General features: G+C 36.4%; 1 protein-coding gene and 1 long non-coding RNA gene across 2 annotated transcripts in view; one reads left to right on the top strand and one right to left on the bottom strand.

Annotated features, from left to right (window-relative positions):
• Positions 1-699: 699 nt before the first annotated feature.
• Positions 700-3,006, bottom strand: LOC143304517 (uncharacterized). Its single transcript, XR_013061175.1, has 5 exons — positions 2,432-3,006; positions 2,124-2,219; positions 1,769-2,047; positions 1,268-1,693; positions 700-1,105 (listed from the first exon to the last, which is right to left on the bottom strand). It is a non-coding gene; the product is annotated as an uncharacterized LOC143304517 (long non-coding RNA).
• Positions 2,992-17,945, top strand: part of LOC143304516 (omega-amidase NIT2-A-like) — a 165,276-nt gene continuing 150,322 nt past the window's right edge. Inside the window, exon 1 of the mRNA XM_076626994.1 lies at positions 2,992-3,178. The gene's annotated coding sequence lies outside the window, so the exon portion shown is untranslated. The remainder of the gene's footprint in view (positions 3,179-17,945) is intronic.

Here is a 17,945-nt window from a genome sequence, read left to right on the forward strand (position 1 = left end):
TTATTATATGAGACATAGTATCGTAAAATTTGGAAGAATAAAACGTTCGTACAGGGTGTACATTTTATAAGAACTCCAACAAATCTGCGTGTGCACCTAAAATACAGACTGATAGTGATTGTTCATAAGTTTATATACATTATCTAATGTCAATCGAAGGTATCAATTCTTTTTCTCCATAAGAGTACTTTTTCATTTATATGTGTTCAAAAATACATGTGCTCAACCGTGAAGCATATGTCACCTACAACGAAAAAGAGTTTTCCTATACTTAATATTTCCTTTATATACCTATGAAAGTCTATTCTTCGCGTAGTATGAAATTATGAATAAATCTGGAATATTGTTCAATCTGAAAAGAAAAATAACTTATTGACATCATTCATTGATACGAGATTCAGAATGTTTGTTTTGTCTTGCAGAGAAAGAAGGCAGCCCTTTCTTTTAATGTGAAATAGAAAGCGAAAATTTGAAAACAGATTTTTTGGAAATTTACTTGCAAATATCGTTTTCAATATCGTGATTTTCTTCCCAATGGTACTGTACTTTCAAATTTTCCAGTATCCCTCTAAAAACAAAAAGTCGAACCTCGTTATTATTAACGTAGGCACTACAAGGAAAAGAAGTATTAGAAAGCAGCTCCTTTTTATTATGGATTTCTTTATAATCATGTAAATAAGAAATTCCGGAAATTTTTTCCTCAAGAATTTAATTCTTGTGTTTTGATTGATAATTATTACACTGCATACTAACTTTTCGCATACTGTTCGCGTCTAACAATTTCCTAATAATAACTACTTCAAAATTACATATGTTCTTGCACGAATTCAAAAGTACGTATGATACAATTACAATTGATTCTAAAATAATAATTATTTAAAGATATTAAGATACTAATTAAACGTTTCACTATATTTCAAAATCTGGAACAACAAATTTTTATTTATAAAAAATGAAACTGTGTTTATATATTCTTTGTCATGATGCTATTTCTTATTACCATGTCGACATTTTTTAAAATTCATTTTGTTATCTCTACGCAATATGAAAATTCATATACTGCTTAATATTTTTTACATATTATCCATCCACCGCATGATATCTCCTGAAAAATCAAAATATTAATGTTATATTATTACAATGCTTCTTAAATTTCAATTTCTGACAAATTTGAAATCCAATATATTTTGCACAATTATTATTTATCAAAAAATTCTAAGTTAGTAACTTTCTTTTCAAATGGCAAATAACATATACATTGACTTACCTGTAAGTTTTTGTTCCCAATCATCATTTCCTCTTATAGAACATCATTATTGTTCTCATAATTACTACCAGTGTCATAGATATTGTAGTGGCTACAACTGAATTAATAGAAAATGATAAATAACTGTGTATAACAATGACACATAACTTTTACTTACATATCAGTCGATAAGGGATTACTGTGATATCCTGTTGATGTTTCTTAAGGCACTTGATTAGGTGCGATACAGTATCATTCCTTATGGTATACTGTAGATAAGTATTTTAGAAAATGACAAGAATAAATCTAAATTATTCAGAGGTTCCAGTTTCGACTTAGACATAAATACAGGACCATTTGCAAAGAAGAAAGGGTGCGTTTCTACAGCCTCGTTATAGTAACCATGAATACCAATCTCTGAATTACTGGTTACTAAACATAAATATCCTATAAAATTTAATATATTTCTTTAATTTTTAATACATACATGAGTTAGTAGTTCTAAATTATGAATCATCCTACCTGTGATATTACACTTTTCCTTATAATATCATCACTCAAGTGAACAACATTAAGATCATGTAAACCATGTCATCCTATCTTACTGTGAAGATACTTAGTTATGTTATCTAACATTATAAAAATATCATCAAATTCAAGTCCTTTTATTCACATCACATGGCCACGACGATCTGGTTCTTCGTTATATAATGTTCTAAAATTTGTCGTACATATAGGATGTACAAACCGTGATATCAAGGTATCAGTTCTTCCTTCCCAAGGGACAGTTTCATTAAAATTCTGATAGAATTAAAAATTAATTATTAATATTCTAACAATCATATATGTTAAATACATTATAGTCAACGATATATACCTGAGCGAATGTAGGGGTGATTCCTTGATAATTATAAATGTCATCAGCCCACATCATTGTGCCACTTCTTTGTACTCCAGCCTCTGGATTAACAGCCTAAACAAACATACAAAATTTTATAGAAGCTGCACAAAATATAGTATATATGCGCAATATTGAAGCGTTCAAGGGGATATAAAGGTAATGTACATCGCATACACGTGTACTCTCATGCAACAAAATACAATTAGATTTAATAGTATAAGCTCTTTTATTCATCATAATAGATTGGAAATTTAAGTGTCTTACGAGGGTGAGTAAAAAGTTACCCGCTCTGACGGTGTAGAATTTATTTTAAGCAATTGTCAAAAAAGACATACATCATTTTTTGACATAATCACTCAATTTCTGTATACACTTTGTCCATTTGCTGAAGGACCTTCGTATTTTCTGATTAAAAAATGTTTTGGGCTGAGCTGCGAACCACGAATGCATCGTCGTCTTCACCTTTTCATCAGCTTTCTCGGCATCCATCTCGCACAAACTTTTTAAAACCCAAATCTGTCGTGCACTATTGCATAAGCAGAGCCGTGGCTGATTTGCAAATGATTTGCCACATTATCCAGCGTCACTCGTCTATTCCATAGAGCATAAGTTCATGAGCACGTTCAATGTTGTCATCGTGGATGTGGACGGGCGTCCAGCTGTTTTTTCATAACACTTGTGCGATCTTCTTTGAACTTTTGTGCCCATTCAAACACACTTCGTGACAAAACACTTTCTCCATAATGTGCATTAAATCTTTGATAAATATAGGCATCAAACATAACCTCCGACCACAAGAAACGAATCACAGCATCCTGCACTGTTTTCCTGCAAATCACCATTGCAAAGCGCCATTACTCGCGCAACGGTCACAAACGAATTGACGTAACACAATGAAACCTGCGCAGCAGCACTGAACAGATATTGACGTCATACGAAGAGTGCAGATGGATCAATACGGTCGACAGAAGTTTTAACTATCTGGAGTGCGGATAAATTTTTACCGAGAGTCGTATAGGAATCTATAATCTGTAAGTACACCTTTGGCTGAATGGAAATTTCTCTTACATATAGTCAAAAATGCAGAAACAGTGTATTGAATTGGAAAGTGATAAAAAATAAGTGAAGTTTCGAGGTTGCATGTGCTTGCATGAGTACACAGGACGTTTTTAGCGAATAAAAAATAATTTTGAAAGACACGAGACTTATCTTGTATTTCATGCACTCTCTGTGTCCGAATTTCCAGAAGCTCTCTATCTTATGAAGTGTTTTAGATTAGCCGGAAAATTTTGTATGTACATACAAGAAGTATACGATCTAAGTGGAATATTCCATTATTCTCTTGATACAACAGAAACGAAATTTACAGAACTTCTCAGAAAGTTGGTTTATTATTACCAAATTAATAGAATTAATATACGTTTATCATCTTTACATACCTAAGTCGTGGAGGTTTATCGTGCGTAAAAAATTAGTGTCGTTTCAAAGTTACATTTCGTACATTTTAAGCCTATAATTTGTAACGTACAAAACAATGTAAATTTGAGCTGTTTCTTATCTCCACAATAAGAAAATCCAACTTTACGTTTTTTACACAATGATATTTATGGAACAGTAATATCATATTATTGCATCGCTTGGAGAATGAAGTCAAGGTACGATGTGACCCTAGTGTAAACGCTGGGATAGCCAGCTGTGCCGCACTTATAAACGTAAGACACAATACCTATTAAATACGAGGTTAATTCATGTTGTATCAGCAGTGGTCCGCCGCGGTCAGCCTGAAAGGATCGTTAAATTTTTAATCAAAGATACTGAAATATATCGATCGAATTGTATTGAAATTATACTTATATACAATAATAATCTTCTATTGATTTGTGTATAGAAATACTCCAATTTATAATGTACATGTTATATGTATTTTGAACAAAACTAAGATTAGAAGGAAATTAGATTAAATACCATAATGAGGTGTGAGAAGTGGGCAAAACTATTAAATTGTGTTTATCTATTATTTCTAATGTTTAAGACGTCGATTTGATGTTAATTCGAATTGACGTGTCTTCAGATACCGTATAGTTTGTAGTAACTCTGTAACTTAATTACCGTACAAGAATCCTCTCCACCCTGAGCATGTTCCGCGCATATTATACCATCAGCGATATCAGGTGCATTAGGAAATTTGGAATAAGCTATTTTGCATTCGGCGTTCTTAATCACTGGCATTTGAACTTCCATTAATGCATTACGTCGTGGTCGTCCTACGAAGAAAATAAGAAAGATATTTAAGACTGGAACTGTTTAATTTTATTATAAAATTGATATCACTTACTATATCTTAACGCCCCCATCCAGCAACAAGGGGGTTATAGCCGACGAAGTTGCTCTTTCGTAGGGGCTCTTTCGTACAAATGGGATATACGTACCCTGAAAAATAAAAAAATAAATGAAAATGCAGGAAACGAATGACCAAAAGTATGAGAAAGAATTGTACACGCTTTATGACACAATATATGTGTACAATAAGAAATTTCAGGATATGATACTTCAGTAATACTCAATAGCATATATATATATATATATTTGTGGACTTACTCGAAAATGGCACCTCCTCCACCAATCTAAGAATGGCAATATTATGATTGTGTATGTTTTCTATTCCATCCATATGTGCACAATGTGCTGCGGTCAAAACATGCCTAGCCGTTATCAGGGAACCTCCGTACTTCCATAGTGGTTTGTCTGGGTTTCGGGGATTACGAAAACTTAATGCAGCGATCCATGGCCAAGCGCCTAAAATGCAATAGTCATAGTTGTGAATATACATAATTTTTTCTCACATAATGAGTAACAACGATTATTATCTATTTGATATTCGATCATACAGCAGACGATAAGTACATACGTACAAATACTCTGAAATAGAGATTTGATAAAGACAGAAATTAAATTTTTATTCCAGTGGAATACAAATTATTAAATAATTCTATATAATTTCTATTTGAACTATACTGAACTATAAAGTTCAAACGTGTAATTTCTGCCCTAACAGTTTTTGATCTCTATCTATATTATTACTCCTATATCAATTTTTTATTTCAAGCAAAAAGATACTCTTCCTAACATGGAGTAGAAGAAAGAAATAATTCAAGTTAATAAGTAAAGTTACTACCGATAAAATCATAGCATTATTATTTAGTCTAATTGAAATGTACATTGATGTGCTGTTTAATGCCTTTAAAGTTCATTCTTTGCAGTAAATGGCTTATTATTAATCGGAAAGAAAGACATAAAACGTGCCTTCTTGATTGTCCGGTGTGGTACGTACATTCTGGATCAAACAATTTTAAAACATTTATACAGTTCAAAGATGCGTAAGAAAGCGACACCGATTACTCAACTTTCGAAGTAAAAAGCCGATCAAGTCCACCGGATTGCCCTACAGACACGTATTAATCCGTAAGAGTTAGTCATCATGTTGATAATAATTATCTAAAGAAACTTTCCACGTGAAAATATAAAATTTTAATTGATTAGATATTGTGTTAGCCATACTTAAGAAAGAAAATGAAAATGAATGAAATGAAAGAAAAGGACTACCTTCAACCTCATTTTTTAAATAAACACTTTGTCAGTTTTGCGGTAAATAAATTCTTAGGAATTCAGGACAGTTTTTAGTGAATCATTTTGTTTCGACCGTTCGCGGAGAGACGCGATCGCGAGATAGCACGTCAACGAGAGTTGTAAGTTCCCGTTACGATTAAATAATCGACGCCACGAACTGATCGATCCCCTTATTTCGATTATGATAATAAGGGTAGTTCAATGAAATTCCACAGAATTAACACAAATAAATTAATGTTTATTTCAACAACTTATTAACTAGAAAGATATAAAAGGAACAAAAAAAATGTAACTGCGTTTTGGTTGATAAGTAATGCGCGACATACCACATGTGTTGACGGTTCGACTTCTCGAAAAGTTCTGAACGCCTTTCGAGTTTTTTCGTTTTTTCTGGAAGGCGACCCCCACTACGTTCGGATCACGCCACATTCTTTTACTGCGAGGTAAAATACGGGCCACGAGTCGACGTTTCTGGAAGTCGCCCTGCTTAATGAACCACGCGCTTGCCACTACAATGTTTGTTTGCCGGGCAGACGCGACGATCCGTCTGCGACATTATAGTGGCGCTATCGATAGTTAAGAATATGACCTATGGTAAGCCGCATGGCGTAACATTCTCCCCCCGTTGAGAGGGTACCGATCAAACTAGCGAGGTGTGGTTGAAGTTCCCATCTTATTTCGTCTCGGTGGCTAGTTGTTCGGGTTTCTCGAGATCGGGTTGAATTGGCAGTGGGACAAGCCTTTTGACGCCCCGATCCAAAATGCTCTTTGCCGTCTGAACTGTAGCTGTCCGGATGACACCATCGGCGCCTGGATGAACCTTGATAACTCGGCCCAGAGGCCAATGCATGGAGGGAACGTTGTCCTCTCTGAGGATGACGATTGTGCCCTTTTGGATGCTGTGTCCACCCTTGCTCCATTTATTGCGGTTGGTTAGCTCGTTCAAATACTCCTTATGCCAGCGGTTCCAAAAATGTTGTTTAAGCTGTTGGATATGCTGCCATTTGGAGAGTCGGTTCGATGGAATGTCTCTGAAATCTCGATCACGTAAGCACATTAATGAATCGCCAATGAGGAAATGTCCGGGAGTGAGGGCTAGGAGATCATTTGGATCGGTGGAGATAGGAGTTAGCGGGCGGGAATTGAGGACTGCTTCTATTTCTATGATAAGAGTATTACGGTGTTAAGCTCATATGTTTCTGTTTCTCCACTCGCGCTGCGCCATAATATCCTTTGATATTTCCGATCCTCTGGTCGTACGAGGAATTGCCGATACATTTTCTCGATGTCGCCAGTCAGTACGTACTGATGAGCGCGGAATCTAATTAATATACAAAATAAATCTTCCTGTAACTTGGGTCCTGTGTAAAGTGTATCGTTTAGGGAGGTTCCGGCAGTGCTTGGTGCCGATCCGTCGAAAACTACACGGAGTTTGGTGGTTTGACTCGATGCTTTGGTCACGCCATGATGGGGTAAATAGTATCCGTTGTCGTCGGAGTGGTTGACATTGACCTTCGTCATGTGTCCCAATGCCAGGTATTCCTGTATTACCGTTCGATATTCTGATTCGAAGCGTTTGTCGTGCTGGAATCGGCGATTGAGTGAGGCGAGTCGTTTAATTGCCAGCGTTTTAGAGGATCCGAGTGACTGAAGCTGATCATTGAAAGGTAGAGCGACGATGTATCGTCCTTCGCTGGTGCGTCGGGTGTGGGCTTGGAAGTGTTCTTCGCATCGTCGATCTGCCCTCTGAGATATGTTTAATTGAGGGTCCTTCATCGATTTCCCAAAACCGCGAGGGGTCTGCTTGTAAAGTCGTCGTGGATGTGTGAAATATGTTTGTCGCGGTTTGGGAAGTTGGACTCCCCAACTATAATTATTTTACTACAGAATCCTCAGAAACATGATGTATGTATATATATCCTGAAATATTATCAGTCTGTTGTCAAGTTATAGAACATTATGGAAATTGCCAGTTAAAGTCATAAAAAACAAAAAATAGGGAAGTTCGTTAAAATATGTGATTTTCCAATCAAGATATAGAATTTATTCGAGTAATATAGATTACGGTAGAGATGGTGACGGTAACAATGAGTGGACTGATTCTTCGTGCGAAAACAAATTAGAAGCGCAGAGCGATGTATTGTTTCAGCGAATATCGATTTTAAAGCACGGTTTTAAAGTACGTGTGCGTTTGACTAGGTGTGTTAATTAATATTGCTGTCTGATTTTCGATATGTAAATACAATATCTACATATCTTTAAACTTATGATAATTGAACTAACAATTTTTTTAAATTTAAATTAAACTTATGATAATTGAACAAACAATTTTTTTAAATTTATATTAATATTTATCCTTTTAAATGCAACAATTTTTTTTAATAATAACTTCACTCGTAAGTCAGCTGCGCACATATTTGATCGTTCTTTAAAGCTTGAATCTCTGCGAAGAGAAAAAATCTTTCAACCAACAAGAACTGGTTCTACGTTTTCTATCCATTTCCTTCCAGATAAATCTCTCTATCTAAAATCCTTATTTCCGTATTTCCTTGAAAAGGTTAAAGTCGTTTTGTATAAAATCCAATGTAGAGAAGAAGGAAGATCCGCAAAAGATTCTTTCAGCTTTCCCTATGTTTGAGCTCGAATCAAAGCAATCCTATTCCCAATAGGGTGACTATGCGTTTAACTTCTCACAGAATCTCTCTGATTCCGTGTGATACCTTCGGTGTTTTTGAAGTATGTAATTGATATCGTAACGTCAACGCTTTGCAGTGCGAATTCAATTTTGAGTTGCAATTTCCCTGTTTGCGTGGCAAAATCATAAAATCGATAGCGCACGTTTCGATAAACACGTTTTCTTTGCTGATGCCGCACTGTAAATATAAATATTTGAATAAATATCGCGAATTTCATGTTGCTAAAAGATTTATACTATTTATTCGTAAATAACTGTTGGATATGTTTAAGTTGAAACCACTGCATTAGGTCTTTTTTCTTGTTTAAAATTATTTGTATTGGTAAATTGAATGAAAGTTCTAACATGTAATTTGTTCTTCTTTTATAAATAGTTTACAGAGGATAAAGCGTGGGTAACTCAAGACTGTCGCGATCATGACACTATACATACTTATGTATAGCACGTATACTAAGCTAACTCAAATAGCAAGTCAGAGAAATGGAAACTTAGGAAAATCTAAAGGAAGATAAAACGTTCGAGCCTTGACAGGAATATGAGATGCTAAGTAATCTTCCTAAGTAATCTCCTCCAGCTTTTTCTATTTTGATCAATAATTATTAGTACATGTTAGGAAAACAAATAGAATTTTTGTTCTCAAGCGAGGTATAATTTAAATTTTGTATGTACACAAAAATGTTAAATATCTGTAATAAACATGGTACAATCAATTTTTTTACATAAAATTATATTGTATAGGCTATTGTTATTTAAACATTTTAAATTGGATGAAGGAAAAAAATGACGCAAATAAAACGTAGAACATTTTAATTAAAGAGACTAATATAGAGATTTATCTACTTAACTGTGATTAAATCATCTCCACTTAACGCTCTACCTCTTCTATTAATTATGCTTCGTTAAACTATGATTACAGAGAATGGGTTTTTTGATAAAATGACATTCTGACAAATATATATAGATCGATATATATAGATATAGATAGACAAATATATAGATTCTTACAACAGTAGTTACGAATGAACAGTAGTTATTGTATCAATTCCGTTCTTCAGAAGCTTCATTTGTGAAAAGACAATTCGCCAGAATATGGATTCACTGTAGTTATAGCTATAGGATTTCAATCTAGTTGACAGACTTGCTTTACGTAGAGAATATCTGTCTCTTGTTCTACCTTATCGCGATTCTCTCCTCATCTTATACGCTTTGTCGAACAAAGTAATATTGGCATATATCTCGGCTCTGGTTACAATCATTAGTTTCCGCCTAAACGGTTAGAATCACATAGCTCGCGCTCTACTCTCGTTTATTCAACATTCAGGCCATATGGTCGCATGCGACTAGTTTTATGTTAATTCCGACCGATTACAATACCTTTCTTTCGTTTACAAGGAACGACGAGACTGGCAGTTGCGTGATTTCCAATGCAAAAGCCGCGATATCTGCACGATAACCTAACCTCAACCGATTTTGTTGTACTATTCTTATGTGGACTTCGTTTGTACCACTTTCGTAACAAAAATAGAATACGTAGAACACAGCATTCCGTTATGCGATATTGTCGATTCCTAACATCCGAAAAATCAGAGATAATTTTTTCCCTACAGTTGTACATTTGTGTGAAAAATTACGAACGTAAAGTTGTTTGGTGCATGCACAGTCCTCCCCTACCCTGCATTTGCCTGGACATGCTAGAAAGATTCACTTTTCCACGGTGAAACTGTATGTATTATAATTTCATTTTTACAAAGGTCGAACATCCTACTATGCATAAATTTAATATTAATATAAGCAGGTTTCCTGTTAAGTATTACATCTGACGTATAAGCACACGTGTGTACGAGCCTTGGTTTTAAATGTCTTATAGTAGACACCGAAAAGATTATTCAGTTGGATATCTGACTCAACATCAATATTTTACTAGGAGATAACATGTTAAGAACACGTTGGTGGATGGCATGGGAGATGATGAATGAAGACATACTTCTGTGAGATACATAAAATAGTAGTCAGAACGTATTTTGGCGCTTGGGGACAGCAACAGCTGGTGATACTGTCATACACCTCCATTTATAAACTTTCGAAAATCGATGTGACCTTCAAACTTTAGTGTATTCTGTTTCACAGCACAAAATGTTTCCGAAACGTACGTTTATTGTTACAATGAACTTGACTAATGGCTCTGAAATACTATCCTTGAAAAAACAATGGGGGAATTGGAGCAAAAAAAAGAAGGAAATAAACAAAGACCTTGTTGGTTCGTAAAAATAAAATATGCTACAGGAAAAACTTTTTCCAACTGATTGAGATGCGACAAGCTTTAAAAGCTATGACGCGAATCGAGCGTTTGTCTACAAGAGCGCATTTTCGGTGGATATATAGATATACATGTATATGTGACGAAATATACTAAAGCAATATTGACCCTTTGTCGCTGAAAGTATCAAACTACAAAACTTCCTTTCAAATTTTCAGAATAAGGAAATCAGGATCATGATAAATAATTGGAACATAATTAAAAATAATATATCTTCTCTATAAGATAATGAATACATTGGTTCATTTAATTTTTATGGATATTCAAACGCTTCTGTGAAATAAAACGTCAAGATTATAGAGTATAAAATTCATAGCTATGATATAACTAAAACTCTGATGTATTATTAAAAATATACGTTAGGTTCTATGTAGTGATACATACAAAGATTACATGTACAAACCCATAATTAACACAATGCTACCGCAACCATTCTGCAATCTACCTTGCCCAAAACACTCTTCCAGTCACCTCCAAACTCTTCAATTCTCTCCACCTAACCACCCACAAACCATTCACAAACATGCAATTCTCGACAAAAGAAGAACTTGTCGTCAGTTGTCCTTAACATCTCGTTCATTCATTTGGTCCCTATCCCCCTATTTCCTCCCACTGCGATGATCGCACTACATTTTTCCACGTCTCTATTCTATTCTCTGGATGACCTGAATTCTCGAGCAGTCGAGTGACGATTGATCTGTACAATTGATCGATTTCTGTTTACTACAGCCATGCAGGAAATTTCGTCTTGGAAAGCGATGTTGTGATTTCGAATGCTTGGACCATGTAAAAAACATTACCGGAACCGGTGAAATTTATGTCCTTGAGGATGAGAAATCCTCCAGCTCCTCGACTCACCAACAAACGTGATGAGCTCAATGGTGCTGTTGCGGCTATTTGAATTTTTCAACAAGGATCCAGATGGCGCCGTGGACGAAATTCAATCATTATAAACGTCAACGATCAACATCAGCCATCAGGCAATTTCATATTGGTGACTTATTTCTTCTGTGTTATTTCTTCTAATTTTATTGTTAGTTCTTCCATTTGTATTCCAAAAGATTGAACTCTTTTTACGTGCGTGTGTGTTTTTCTTTTTTTTGTAACTCGTCGAGTTGCAATTCTAATTTTTGCACTTCCTCCTTCATGTCCTCTATGTGCTTCTCGAACTCTTGTGTCGTCCTGTCTTTGTCGGAACATTCTACTTGAAGATCAGCGAGTTGATGCTCGGGATCGTAATTCAATTTTTGGTCATTTTATTGCTGTCATTTTATCAACTTCTTTCTTCTTCTTTCTTTTTTTTTTTTTTTTTGAACTTAAAATCTTGATTTAAGGTTTGTGTTTCACTATATGATTTATTATTATTAACTAGTTCAACATTATTTTCAGTAGATTTTTTTTTCGCGTGATTTTTATACTTATTTAAATAGTTTAACATGAGCAAATGCATCGTACGTCAGATATACCATTTTTAATAAATTGTCGCCTTTACAACTCGAGTTACCTCTGAACGAGTCGCATGATTGATCAATAAGCCATGAGTAATTATGCAAATTCAGTATTTTTTTCATCTATCTATCTGAATATTATAACAAAGACTTTACATTGTATATTTTATTAAAATTGTAAGTTTTTCATAAACGCTTCAAAATCCACAGTCTATTGATCAACTCCTCTATCCTTTCTCTTTCTCCTCACTAAAATAGATAAATTCCTAATGTAGTTTGTGGATAATATATTTTTTTTTTTTTTTCTAAAGCAAATCACATTTATCATCTGATATATTTTTTGAAATAATTTCTGTCTGTACATTTTCTTCTTTCCCCTTACTCCTCTTTCTCTTTCTAATGAATTCTTTTTATTCCGTAAAATAGTTTTTGTATATTCAATTTTGTTAAGTGCAATCCTTATTTCTGATAACTTACTTTTATTAGATAATTCTTGTGAATCTTCTACTACATCTTCCATATCATTTTGAGTGCGGCTTCTACCTTCAGTAAATTTAATATCTTGAACCGTATCATTAATTTCAATAGCTCTTTCGGTATCAAGTAAATCGCACTTATTATTTAATATACCTTTTGAATTGACTTCTGTCTCTGTAGTTTCTTCTTTTGTATCTTCTTCGAGTTTTCTTCGTTCTTCTAATCCACCCTTCTCATTTTCTAGGATCTTCCTTGTTGTTACGCCGCCTAAAACATCTGCACGCCAGCCCGCGCCAGCTCGCGCCACCGGACAACAACCAGCCTGCGTAACGTCACTTCGACCCTCAATAAACTTAAGGACCCACCATAACTTTCACTTCCCTGTATTGTTTCGCCATGTGTCTTCAATCCGTTTGTCTCGAAGAATTTCTAAAGCTTAAAAATATTCTCGAAACACAGTCGGTTTTTAGAGAGGTCCTTGGGTTTATTAGGCGTACTTAAAACACGGAGAAAGCGGGTATGCACCCATTAGGAAAATCCGAATAGCCCTCTAATAAAACAAGCTATGTTTTCCTCACGCACACAGTCATCTATCCACCACGATGGTAGGAGACTTGCTACTCATCCCTTCGAGCAGTAGTGCAGGTCATGACCAATCGACACCGCGGTTCGTTACCCTCACTTTTCCTAACGAAAGTGGGAACAACGAATCCGCGTTCTTTAGGCACAGGGGCACACCCACACCGAACTTTTCTTCCGTATTAGAAAAAGAGCGACAGACAGTCTAAAAACTAACGCCTAACGCGGCAGTCTACACATAGCGCGAGAGTCGCATACTTCACGAAAATCTTTTGTCGGTTCTCGGTGTTGTCGAACATACATCTTCTCTCCTAAATATATTATAGTGCTAAGTCCATTAATACATTAATTTCCATTATAAGAGCCCTGCTCTAGCGTACATATCTATCACATCTTCGTGCGACAAGTTGTTAACTATTTATTTCTCTACGTCAGTGTAATCTAAGTGTTGGAAATATATAATTTATAATTCAGTGAATCACAGTGTTATACAAACTCAATCACCCCTATTATCTCAACGGAAATCAGTCGCTGCTTTAATAGTCTCCTTTAACAGTTTTCTTAACTTGATTTCGTTCTGCTTCTGCATAGCGTCTAGTATGGCCCGAATACTTGGATCCACACCAGTAGCCATAGCCAAGCCGGTGAAAATTATCCTTTGTTCCGTGGTATATATAGGGTAAAACGAATGGTAGACCGCAGCATAGTGGTTTCCAACGATCCACACTTGTTCTAATTCCTCACTCAACGTCTTTCGTGTCCATTGACGTAGAAAAAGGTAAGTTATTGTAATATCGGAATATATTAAAGGTGTAATTTTGTCCGATTAATTATAATTTATTAATAATGGATTGAAAATACAGATATTAGTTAGACAGAGAAACGATGTTTGATTAACAGGAAAACTAAATGCAACGCTCGTATTTTTTATATTTGGTAACTCTCTCTCTCTCTCTCTCTCTCTCTCTCTCTCTCTCTCTCTCACTGGCAACTCTAACACTCGACAATTCTAACGACTCTATGCTTCGACGTCTCGATCAACTCTGACCCTCGCCAATGCATTCCTGCTCGGTCGTGCTCGCTCTTGCTCTCGTCCTCTCACACACACACACACACACACACACACACACACACACACACACACACACACACGCACACGCACACGCACACGCACACGCACACGCACACACTTTCTGGCTCACATGCTCTGGCCTCTCGATTGCCACTCCTTGAAATATGAAACCGTACTTCTGTTTTGACGCTGTTTATCTTTTCTCGCGTCACTGTTACTAGGCGCTCTTGGATGTAAACAAACTACAAAAAGACGACGTACACGGTGTTTTCTAATTTCAGCCGATCTTCAATCAAAGCTATTCTACGATATTACAGAATTATATTTCCCCCTTTTTAATTAATTATATGTCGGAGAAGCAGGGGGGATAGGGTTGTCGGTATTTGAGGAGTCTTCGTTGAAGGTAGCCATCGTTGCGGTGTAACGAAGATACGATTTATTGACACAGGTATGAATAACACAGGTTTGACAATCTACCACGGCGGTGAGACGTCCGCGGCACTAGTGACAGTGGTCTCCGGTTCAATAACGAATCCGCGGCCAACGGGATGACAGATGGGCGTTCTCGCTGAATCTAAGTCTGACTCGTAAAAATAATTGCTGAGCGTAAAGACGTTACTCTTTGGTCGACGGGAGCGCGTAAAAGAATGCCCGTCCCGTCCCGATGATGCCACAGAGGAAAACTATAATGGGGTGTGTCTAAGGACACGAGATCATCGGATTCGTCGAGGAAAGCCTTCGTTTAGGAAGTAAGGGAAATTGACGTTGCTGCTAATTGGTCAATCTCCATATCGGTGGTTAGAAAAAGATGCTAGCCGCCCTCGAGGGAAAGTTGCTAGTGGGAGACGCCGCTCGTTGAAAAATATGTCTCCCCTATCTTCCCGTAGTTAGGACAAAGACTGTTTGTCTGTTTGAAGGACTTTAGTTAACTAAACCTTAAGATTTATAACGGGCCCTCGGGCTAGCCGAACATGTACTGTGGAGACGCATCGACATCTGGCAATCATCTTACTCGAAGAATAGGCTCTGCGTGTGGCGAGCCACGGGACAGAAACCGTTGGAATGTTTACTGTCGCGTGTCGCCATGAATATTTCTTTTAAGGAGAGCTATAGAATTACTCCATATCATCCCGTAACCGCGGCTACGTTCGGCGACTGACTGTCGCCTCGAGCCCAAGCTCATTATCACAACTCTCCAACAATTACAATCGGATTGAATAACTACAATTGTTCAATTACAGACTCCGGTGTTCTTTCATCTCCGACATATATATATTTTTTACATTTGTAGTTGCGCACAGATTTTATTAAAGAAAAGTGTTAACAATGTGTTTTCATGATTTATTTCTCGCGACTGACTTCCATTAATCCCTAATATTCCTGTCGCTATACGCGTGTAAATCTAACATGGCGGCTCATAAATGTCATCAGTAAAGTTATAGTGACGGGTCTTTAGTTTTGCTTAATATCGAAGTAATTTTCCGTCTGCCGCTCGTTTTTCCTTATTCTACCGCAATTAGAACATTTATTTATTAATATTGCTTTAAAGTGACAAAAGTATTGTTCGTGTGAATATACGTATATATTTTACAAAAAGTGGACAATAGAGATGTTAATCAGACAGAGAAGACGATTGTGGCTTAACTTGAACTACTCATACCAAACGTACAGAACACAGCGCAATCCACACTCTCTCGGCAACGCCACTCGCAACCTCCGTCTCCGCTCAACTCGCACTCGGCTTCTCCGACTCGCACTCTGTTTCTCGACTCGCACACTGTTTCTCGACTCGCGCTCTGCTTTTCGACTCGCGCTCTGCTTTTCGACTGACCCTTTCTGGCCGTTGTCGCATTCTGTTGTCCTTTTCCTAGGACCACCGCACACGTGTTCCGCAGACGCTCGTGGCCAGGGTCACGTAGGTCTTTTCCACGAAACTATGCACTTGAAAAGACCGATGACACATTGATGGGCCCGACGGCGCCTCGGCTCTCGCGACACTGTTCATAGTTCGTCCGATATTTCCCAGGCCTTTCGTCCACGATACTACATATATATATATATATATATATATATATATTTATGTTGCGTGTCATTTTAATATGGCTAATGTTTTGTAATTCTTCGATTGCGTTATTTATTGTTTTGAGTAGTTTATTTTATAGAGTATTCGATAATATAAATATATATATATATATATATATATATATATATATATATATATATATATATATATATACGTATTCATATGCATATTTCTCTTGGCAGTGTAGTATTCATACGAAATGAAATGTCAATTATTTATTTATCCTTTACCGGAATGTAGGCTAGTTTTAAGTATGTATCTTAGATTATCGGTTTGATAGAATTCGCACACATATATATATTTCTGACAATGTAACCTTCATTTCTTTAATAATACAATATTGTATGTTTTATGTATTCGTTAAACTATTAGTTTTTGACTTCATGTATACTTATATTTCATAAATTGATAATATTGTATTTATTACATAGTATTCGAAGCACTGTCTCTAATATTTACTAGGTTATTACATGTTCGGCATATATGTTTATACTTATATGTAACTCTCCAAATTGATTGATTGAAATATATTTATATATATATATATATTCCTGGCGTTTCAATTATTTTCCCCTTTTGTAGTTATTCTTATTTCCTGGTTTATTTAGAATTGTGTGTATATGTATTTTGTTTATTGGTTGGATCCGTTAATCGCCCTCGTTTTGTTAATCCTTCCTTTCGTTTCGTAGTGCCGTGTGTTCGTTTGTGCATTCAAATCCTTATTCGCGTGTTTTGTATAGAATGGTTTTCTTGTTCTTGTTACGGCGCGTGCGGAGCGCGGGACGTGACATCCCCGCCCTTGGAGTTCAAATTTCCAAAGGAAATTTGACTGATGGTATCTCTGAGTTCGCTCAAGGCGGACGTAGATGTCGTTGGTAGTTGAGTGACTACCGGTGTTATCGATATCCCTTGAGGTTGTGCTGTTTGATCATCGATATTTCGTTTTCTTTTGAGGTATAGTAGCAGGTGGGTAACTGAGCCGCATATTGCTCCTAATAGGGCGATTCCACATCCGTAAGTTTCACGTAACTGGTATCCATGTATGGCTATATCTATTATCGTCTTGATTAGTTTAAATATTACAAGTATTCCAAATATTGCTGCACTGACGGTTCCAAATTCCATGAAACCAATCCATAAGCTTGATATGGTATTTTTTGCTATTGTCGTTAATGTGTTTTCGTCCATCATTCCCAGAATGTTTACTGTTCCAGGGACGATTGTTTTTCCTGTTGCTCCTCTGGCCAATGCGTTCAAGACTGCAGATTTTCTGCCGGGAACATGACGTGGTCCCGTAGTGCATCGAGGTCTTTTGGGTATACATTCCGCTTGTGGCCAACGACGATGGTGCTGAATATCGCCACGTTTGGCGCACGTCCGGGCGGAGTTCCTGTGGTGCGATTCCTTTGCCAAACGGGTAGTTCCGAGTAGCATTTTGTTGTATGTCGTACCTTTACTTGTACCGGAATGCATTTGACTATATGGACCGCTTCTCCTGCG

This window comes from Bombus vancouverensis, unplaced genomic scaffold (assembly GCF_051014615.1).
Source record: "Bombus vancouverensis nearcticus unplaced genomic scaffold, iyBomVanc1_principal scaffold0038, whole genome shotgun sequence".
In the NCBI taxonomy this organism is placed as follows: domain Eukaryota; kingdom Metazoa; phylum Arthropoda; class Insecta; order Hymenoptera; family Apidae; genus Bombus; species Bombus vancouverensis.